This window comes from Dendrobium catenatum, unplaced genomic scaffold (genome assembly GCF_001605985.2).
Source record: "Dendrobium catenatum unplaced genomic scaffold, ASM160598v2 fragScaff_scaffold_1664, whole genome shotgun sequence".
NCBI lineage: Eukaryota > Viridiplantae > Streptophyta > Magnoliopsida > Asparagales > Orchidaceae > Dendrobium > Dendrobium catenatum.
In genome coordinates, this window is record NW_021320126.1 from 119,543 (window position 1) to 127,694 (window position 8,152).

The 8,152-nt window shown below is 31.8% G+C and overlaps 2 pseudogenes; one reads left to right on the top strand and one right to left on the bottom strand.

Moving 5' to 3' along the window:
* Window positions 1–1,156: 1,156 nt before the first annotated feature.
* LOC110091810 lies at window positions 1,157–1,584 on the bottom strand (annotated as a pseudogene).
* A 360-nt stretch (window positions 1,585–1,944) lies between these two features.
* LOC110091821 lies at window positions 1,945–2,404 on the top strand (annotated as a pseudogene).
* Window positions 2,405–8,152: the final 5,748 nt, after the last annotated feature.

The window sequence follows — 8,152 nt, forward strand, 5'->3', positions numbered from 1 at the left end:
GACTCCATAAATAATATCATATATGTAAAGTACTTATGAACTAATTGAAAAATTATATATTAGAGATATCTACTAATATCAGTGTACAACTATGTATTTATATTGATGTGTCATATTTTATATAAAACACAAATGCATAACTATATGGTAGAATCACATATGTTTAAATAATAGGACATATATGTGTAATATTAATAAAATGCCACATTTCTTATAAAGATATATGAGTAAATGAGATAAAATTGTTAAGGTTTTAAATGTCAATGTATCCTAAAAAAATTGTATGTAATTGGAAATTCAATGGTAGGGCAAATGCTTGTGATTTGATAAGGGCGTGAATGCATCATAAAACTCTTTTCACGCATTATCAAACTAAAAAATAAATATAATGTGGCAGAGTCATGGGTACTTAGCCTGAGCTTGTTGGGATGTTGTCATCAAGTGATGCTCATATTGTATTTCAAGCCCAGTCAAACATCTCCTATTGGTTTCATGTGTAGTCTCTCAGAACTAGGTTTTTTTTTAATGTTGTTTAGTTGGAGTGGTTGTTGCACCCGTGATCATTAGGGGGCATATCATCAAACAACTTTGTGCAAAATCTAGTTACATAGTGTCAGTGTGCTAAATCTAATTAGCCGAAATCACTTTTGCTAGCTGATATGGGAGTACCATAAAATAGGTCAAGAAAAAAAATTGTGAGGTTTAAGTTTTGTTAAGTGACTTTTTTTTTTCTCTTAGCTAGTTATCAACTTTTTTATATTTTAAATGATTTAATTTATCAATTATATTAGTAGAAGTTAATATCAAGAGTATAATCTTAATGGATGTCAACTTAGGAATTATATGAGTGAAATCTCATGTCTTTTAGAAGTTATGATCATTCTTGCTTTTTTATTAACGAAGTAATCTCATGTCTTTTAGAAGGAATGGACTCTCTTATATGCAAGTGGGCCATAATCGTGTTTTCATCAAATGATATTCAACAATTCTTACATATCTTGGTATGAGCTTTAATGGTAATGATGATCTGGCCAGTTTGAAAGATTCTTGATGGATAATTGATGGAGATGCTTTAAAACTTGTTAGTTAATCATTATCGTTAAAGCTCATACCAGCATATATCAAAATTGTAGAATTTCATTTGATGAACGCACAATTATGGCCCACTTGCATACAAGCAAGTATATTCCTTAGTTGTCTTAATAGCTTCAACTTTGTTTGTCTTCCAATGTTTAGCATTATTATCAGAAAGTGGGTCATCTTGGTTTGGAGCACTCAAAAGGGCTTGGATGCTCAACAGAATTGTTCTAATCTATAAAGCAGGACTCCACTTATCCTTCAAAATATCCAGACATATTCATATTAGTTTATCAATGTTGGGTGGTATAGTTTGGTGAAAAAGTGTACATTTGGAGTAGCCATTGGATATTCTTCAAGGAGAAAAAGTTCAAACGTAAAAAACTCCTTCATATGAAGATTGTTACGGCCCAAGAATCATCACATTAATGTAGCGCATGTTCTCTTACGAAGATGGTGAATGGTCCCTGGAGCTGGCTTACTAAGAAGATGTTGCATTTCCTTGATAATCTTATGGGAAAAAAATGCTATTTTCCATCTCCTCAATTAGGGTTTGCTCTTTCGCGAGTGAAGGGGGGCATGATGAAGAGGATTGATTTGGTAAGATGCTTCAATGATTTTACTTGTCTATGTTATTTCATTTTCTCAATATTCTTCATTTCTTTTTTCTCAATATTTATTTGTCGATATGTGCATGCTGGATTCGTAGATTGCCTTGAGGTTTCACCTCATGATGCTCAACAAAGAATCTAAGAAATGGAGAAAATGAAAAAACAATAACGAGCTAAATCATTGAAGAAGCTTTCCAAATTAATCCTCTTCGCCGTGCCGCCTTCACTTGCGGAAGAGCAAATCCTAATCGAGGATATGACAAATAGCAATTTTACCTATAGGATTATAAAGGAAAATCAGCGTCACCTTAGTGAGCTGGCTTTAGGAATCCATTGTCACCTTCGGAAGAGAACATGCGTTACTTTAATGTGATGATTCTTGGGTCGTCAAATTCTCCATATGATGGTAGAGTTCTTAAGCATGAACATTTTCTTCATGAAGAATATCCCATGGCTGCTCGGAATGTCCTCTTTTTTACCAAAATATACCATCCCAACATTGATAAGCTAGGTCAAATATGTCTGGATTTTTTTAAGGATAAGTGGAGTCTTGCTCAGCTTATTACAATAATTTTGTTGAGCATCCAAGCTCTTCTGAGTGCTCCAAACCCAGATGACCCACATTCTAACAATATTGCTAAAAATTTGAAGCAAACAAAGCTCAAGTTGTTGAGACTGCTAAGGAATGGACTCGAGTATATGCAAGTGGATCATAATTTTGTTTTCATCACATTAAATTCAATAATTTTGATCTACCCTAGTCTGAGCTTTAACGATAATGATGAACTAACAAGTTGAAAGCTTCTCCATCAAATTAGCTTGTGGTGGCATAAAATCTTCATATTGTAAATTTACTATTAATTTCTAAACAACTAACCTAATATATGTATCATGAGCTACTAGAAGTGCTTGCTCTTTAACTTATTTGGGTTTCTAGTACCAAAAAAAATTATTGATAGAATTTTGGGCTCAAAAGCAATGTAATAGAAAACAAAAACTTGATCTTTGAATTAAATGGCAGTCCTGATCTGAATTTTTTTTAGCGTTTAAGCTTAGAGAAATTTAATTTCCTAGTATGTTAATGCTAAATATGACAAGATTTGTTAATGATGCATGTCATCTTCATCAACAAATAGTTGGTAAGCAATATGAGAATGTCAGATGTTACAATGACAACAATATTAATATGTTTTTGCATTTAAATGGTATTTAAAATAGAGAATATTTATTTTCTAATTAATTGAAGTTTTCATTATATGTTTATTGCCTTTACCCACTAAAATGTTAATTAATAATATTTTAATCATTATAGAATTGTAAATCAATGTGCATATTGTCTTTGTTATATATTATTTTATTTTCCATGTTACTTTGGAATAATATTATTGTACGTTTAAAAACATTTTTAATAGGGACATGTAAACTAATCATATTTGTCAATTTTTCTTGGGAATAAAATAAAGAAAAATAAAGAAGGAATATTCATTACACAAGAAACATATATAAAAAAAGTTCTCAAGAAATCATGGAGAATAGTAGTCCAATAAGCACTCCAATGAAATTTGGAATCAAACTATCAAAGAAAGAAGAAGGAAAGATTGTTGATCCAACTATGTTCAAAATGTAATTGGAAGCCCGAGAAATCTAACATGTAAAGACCAGACATTCTATATGCAGTTGGAATTTTTAGCCGCTACTCGAAAAATTGAAATACACTTTAAAGTTGCCAAGAGAATTCTTCAATATATTAAAGGTACGCTAAGTCGCAAACTTTTATTTTCTCGTTCTAAATAATTTTGACTTTTAGGATATTCAAATAGTGATTAGCTGGAGATCATAATTTTCTTCGCTTTCTTCAATGGCGTCATTCTTCTTATAGGATTAGCAATCACAATGAGAGCTTGATGTGAATGTAACATTCTCGTTAGCCAAATATCGTAATTCTATGGAACCATACAATTTTAAAATAATTTTTTTAATATAAATTTCTCGAACTAAAATTTTTTTAAACTAAAAAGCTGATTTATAAATAAGCAAAAAAGTTATCCCGAACGAAGTCTAAAATTGAATTTTAAAGAAAAGGCAAAGATAGAGAAATATGATGCTAAGTTTGGTAGAAATGAATGAGTATATGCAATATGCAATGATGTTAATGTGAGATAACTTTTATATATAAATCATCTGAGCTATTTGAAAGAACTTTTTATAGTGGAAGTATTGTTCTCTTCAGAATTAAATATTAGATTCAAGAAATTTACTTCAATTAAGTTTATTATCTTCATGTTAAACAATAAGGCATTATGAACTAATTTCCATCTATTAACTAATTAGCATATGTAAATCAAGAATGCTCACAACTAACCAAAATCAAGAGATAATTTACATAAATTAATTAGATAATTAAGATATTAAGAACATGAAGACCATGGAAGGCCTAAAGATCATGAAAGAGAAGTTCTTTATTGAATTGAATTATATGTTGATATAAAATTGCCTATATATAGTGAAGTAAAGAGAATAATAAAGGAAAATATAATAAATAAAGATATTCTCAATAATGAGAATATATTGTAGTAATAAATTTTATTAATGTTTACTATAAAAATTTGAAATGTACTTTGATATTTTGATGATAATGAATAATACTACAGGTGATGGTGTTTATATGGGATATCATTTGTTATATTCTAGTATTTGGACTTATAATTACATTTGCAACTAATAATAATAATAATAATTATTATAGGGTCGTGTAATATTTCTTAGAACACTACTAAAGTTATGTGACTATGAATTTACAATTGTGCGATATGAAACGAAGAGTATTCAAACCAACCGATTATATGATTTTTTTTTCATTCTAACTATGCACATCTTTCAATAAGCATAATAATTGAGGTAGATAGCTTTGGACTTGTAGACTCGCATATGCCTTTCAGGCACCTAATGGGTAGTCGACAAGTTGCCATAAAAAGGACTTGCACCTAGTGGGCCCCACATATGAACTCACCAAAGGACTTTCATTGCATAGAAATAATGTAACACGCTTCTTCAAGCAATCAATACGAGCTTCACACTGACTTAACCAGTTCATAACCAAAATAATATCAAATGCACAAACCAGTAATATAATCAAACTGGACCTCCATCTCCAATTAGAAATCTAAAGATTACAGAAATAAATTCTATTGGATATTATATCATCTATAATTGGTGAAGTAATAGACATTAAACAAGTAATAAAATTGAAAACAAGTACAATAAATTGAAGAAATGATATAAAAGAAATGAATGACTAACTACATAATCAAATAAAATATGACATAACTAATAAAAAAATGTAAATCATATCTGCGACCCCATCTAGAGCATCACGAGTCTTCTGTTGAGTAAAACTTACGCACGTGGCTTAACTGAAGCTACAATAGTTAAACCAATAGGCTCTCTCTGACTACTGCTTAAAGGCCTACCTGCCAGAAAAATAAAATTATTGCATCTACTAACAGAATTCTCAACCAAAGTATTAAGTAGGATTATCCTCGGTCTCAATGTTGGTCTAACAAAACTCTTAGACCAGGGTTCAGACCATTGGTCAAATCTTGCCTGAGGACACTCAGCCACCTTATGCCCAACCTGCATGCTTTGAAACAATGTCCAGTCATCTTGTAGCACTGATCGAAATGCCTTCTACCACAACTATGATATATAGGTGCTCTAATAACAGAACCAAAACTGGACACACTACTAGTCTGCCAATGCCAGAGGTTACTGTATATACAGATTATCCACCTCTTCTAGAATCTCCAATGCAAATCAACTCATCTTCCCAAAAAATCCACAGCCAAAATCTCACCATCAAACATCTTCCTACTAGAATTCCATCATTGTTGAGTAGCTATCACATTGTTCTCAATCAATTGGGCACCCTGTACAAGCTAAAAAAATTATAAATATGAAATGACACTAGAGGTTGTTTCAGACTATCTTAAAGTCCTTTTAGAAACTTGTAGCACTTTTTTAAGGTTATTTGTCAGAGCATTGATTAATGATGCAAACATGTGTGAATGAGGTTAATATAATCCATCAAGGATGTTTGACCTATCTGAGAGTTTTTATTAGAGTGTTGCTTGATGACATTAACTTTTGTGGAAGAGGTTAATATAATCCACCAAAGATGTTTGACTTATTTAAAGTTGTTTGTCAGAGCATTTTCTCGATGATGTTAACATGCATAGAAGAGCTTAAGAGAATTCACCAAGAATATATGACCTATTCGAGATTATTTGTGAGAGTATTACTCTATTGCATTAACCTGTGTGAAAGTTGTCCAATCAAATCCCCCAGAGATCAATTATGCCTTGACTAGGAGAAGGCGAATGCCACTTATATCACGAATCAAATGTGAAAAATAATATATCTTTTTATACTGTTGTTGCCTTTTTGAGGTCCAAGTTATGACCTTGAATGAGTAGAAGTCCAATTAAGGACTGTTAAAGCTTATAATTTATTGGAAGCATTCTTACCTTTGCTAGAAGCTTTATGAAAGATAGTTTCTCATGATATTATCTTAAATATTGGTAAAATTTGAGAATTTTTTTAACCAAGATTATAGTCATTATTTCCCTCTAGTCCACATATGATTCCCATGAAATTAATGCAACAATGGTTGATGTTAAGACGTTGACATAAACGACCTTTTGAGATGGGAGCAAAAGTTGCCACCCCCCTCCCCCCCAGTCAGGAACGACATTCCCATAGACAACGCCAAACTATTTCGTCCTGGAAAGTTCATGGTGGTAGGGCATAATCTAGTTTAGCGTTTTAGCTTTATACGAAGATCCAGCACACAAACAGATAAGAGTTGGTGTAGCGTTCATACGAGATAAAAAGACATTAGAGTTTTTACATGGAAACCCCTTGAAAAAGGGAAAAACCATGGGGCCAGGCCCACTTTGAATGAATCCACTATTGTTTGCAGTCGATTACAAATGAGGCCCTTCCTTTGGGGAAGGCCTTGGCTTGATGTAATAAATGTACACTATATAAAGTATATTACATAGTGGGAATTGAAAGAATCAATATTGACATATTTATTTGGTTGATAGGATCATAGTTGGCAAGCGATGGAGGGTTCGTCTTTCTGAGACGTTCAATTTGACTATAAATTTGTTGAAATTGGAGTTTAAATGATCTTATTACTCTTATATTTAATTTTGAAAGCTTTTAAGTCAATTTTGTCTAGAGATTCGTGCCCAATCAAAGATAAATTTATGATGATATATCCATATCAATTGAACCATCGAGTTCTTAAAAATTGGGACCCGTTCAACGGCTGGTCAATTAAACTAATGGTTCAAACCGGCTTGATGCTACGCTGATTTTTAAGAATGATCGAACTGACTATACGGCCAGTTCAATATTGAATCAGTCGAACTAGACGATCCCATCCAATTTTCAAACCCATGCAAAAAAAAAATACTTTAAACATGAAAAAAAAAAAAAAAAAAAAAAAACTTTAAACATGTCAAGCATAACACAAAATATATGTTTTTTTCGAAGTTCTTAAATATTCTCAAAGGCTAAAAATCAAGAATAATTATCCATAGAAGTTATTGCTTATAAAATATCTTTGACTAAGATGAATAATATGAGGCATAATTATTTTGAGTATGTTTAGTGATCAGTGGCGGATGCAGTGTGGGGGCCCTGGGGGCACGGGCCCCCACTGGCTTTGGATTAACATTCTAATATTAATTAGTTATGATGTTTTAAACATAGGATAAATCAAATAATTTTTGATCTTTTTCATCCCAATCCTTCCCGTATATAGAGGCAAACGGACCGAGCCGAGCCGAGCTTTGGTCTGTTCGAGTTCAAGCTTCATTTGCAAAATCCAAGAACAAGTTCGGTTCGGACCTTCTTGGAAGAGATTTGGGCTTGATTAATTTCAACTCGTCGAGCCTCTTACAAATCCGAGCCGACCGCAATTCACAAAATAATCCGAGCGAAGTTTGCTCATTCCCTCCACTTACCTTCCCGTATACAAGTTTAACCAAACCGAAAGCACTACAACAAGCCATACGACGCACTGATATAGGCCGCATATGCATTTGTTTATATATAAAAAAATTCATTATCTCCATGCTGTGTGGGACTAAAAAACGAGGGGAAAGAAAGGGGGAGATGCGGGCATGAGGGAGTTAAAAATTTTTAAAAACAGTTATTAAACATATTATCTAAATATATAATTTAAATAATATTATTTAAAAAACTGTTTAATATATATAATTTAAATATTATAATAATATAAATATATTCAATATATATAATTTAAATAACATTATTGAATATATTTAATATTTATTTTTAATCAAAAAGGCATAATCGAGCTTCTTAACGAATATATTCACTAGCTCTAAACGATGTTCTTCATAAACGCCAGGTTGTTTAAGATTGTTTATTTA